This window comes from Myotis brandtii, unplaced genomic scaffold (assembly GCF_000412655.1).
Source record: "Myotis brandtii unplaced genomic scaffold, ASM41265v1 scaffold18710, whole genome shotgun sequence".
Classification (NCBI taxonomy): domain Eukaryota; kingdom Metazoa; phylum Chordata; class Mammalia; order Chiroptera; family Vespertilionidae; genus Myotis; species Myotis brandtii.
The window spans coordinates 5379-6738 of NW_005356950.1; positions in this window are offsets into that span (position 1 = coordinate 5379).

The window sequence follows — 1360 nt, forward strand, 5'->3', positions numbered from 1 at the left end:
TACAATGGAATATTACTCGGCCATAAAAAAAGAATGAAATCTTACCATTTGTGACAGTATGGGTGGATCTAGAAGGTATAAAGCTAAGTAAAAAGAGTCAGTCAGAGAAAAAGAAATACCACATGACTTCACTTATACATAAAATCTAAAGAACAAAATTGAAACGAACTCATAGGTACACGAAAGAGACTGACAGTTGCCAGAGGGGAGGAGGATTGGATGAGTGGGTGAAAAAAGTAAAAAGATTAAGAAGTAAAATTGAGCCCGGCTGGCTTGGCTCAGAGATTGAGCAACAACCTATGAACCAGGAGGGCATGGTTCAATTCTGGTTAGGACACATGCCCCAGTTGTGGGCTCCCCAGTGTAGGGTGTGCTGGAGCCAGCCGATCAATAATTCTCTTTCATCATTGATGTTTCTGTATTTTTCTCTCCCTCTCCCTACCTCTCTGAAATCAATAAAAATATTTTTTAAAAAAGAAGTAAAATTGATAGTTCCAAAATAGTCATAGGGTAAAGTACAACACAGGGAATATAGTTAGTAATACCGTAGTAACTATATAAGGTGCCAGGTGGGTACTGAAAATATTGGAGGAAGCACTTTGTAAGGATATAATTGTCTCATCACTATGCTGTAGACCTGAAACTAATACTCCTAAATAGAAACACTTTATAAGGATATGATTGTCTTACCACTATGTTCTACACCTAAAACTAATACTAAATAATATTTAACATAAACTAATTGAAAAGTAAGTTTAAAAAAATGAGGGGAAAACAAAATGGGGAGGAAGAGCACATGAATGGGGAGAAATGGGAGCCCAGTGAGACACACAATGCTAGAGGGAAAGGTGACAAGATTAGAAAACATTTACTTCTTTCAACCCAGTTTTTTTACAGAGAAGAAAACTGAGGCCAGAATGCTGATGTGTTTTTTCCAATTCACTGCATCCAGCAGGTGTCTCATCCAGAAATGTATCTTGACTCTTAGTCCTAAGATTCTTTTCGTGCAAGTGACTTGCTGTGAAGGGCAAGAAGGACTCACATCAGATACAGAGAGATGCTAGCGGCCAGAAAGAGGATAGAGAAGCTTGAAGCCAAGTGGGAGGGAAAAGAAGAAGCTCAGTAAAACGCACATGAGTGTAAGAGGCAGTGGATTTCTCTAGCAGGGAAGTTGAGGTTACTGCTGCTGGGGAGGGGGAGTTCAGATGAGTGTGTGAGACTGTGTGGGAGGGGAGCTCCCGTCTGGGTTCTGAGGAAAGCTTCAGAGGACAGAGACATTCCAGAGCTCTGATGGTGTTTGAGGAGCACCATGTAACAGCTGTTAGAACATGAGCATGCTTGTAGCCTAAGCACCAATGGA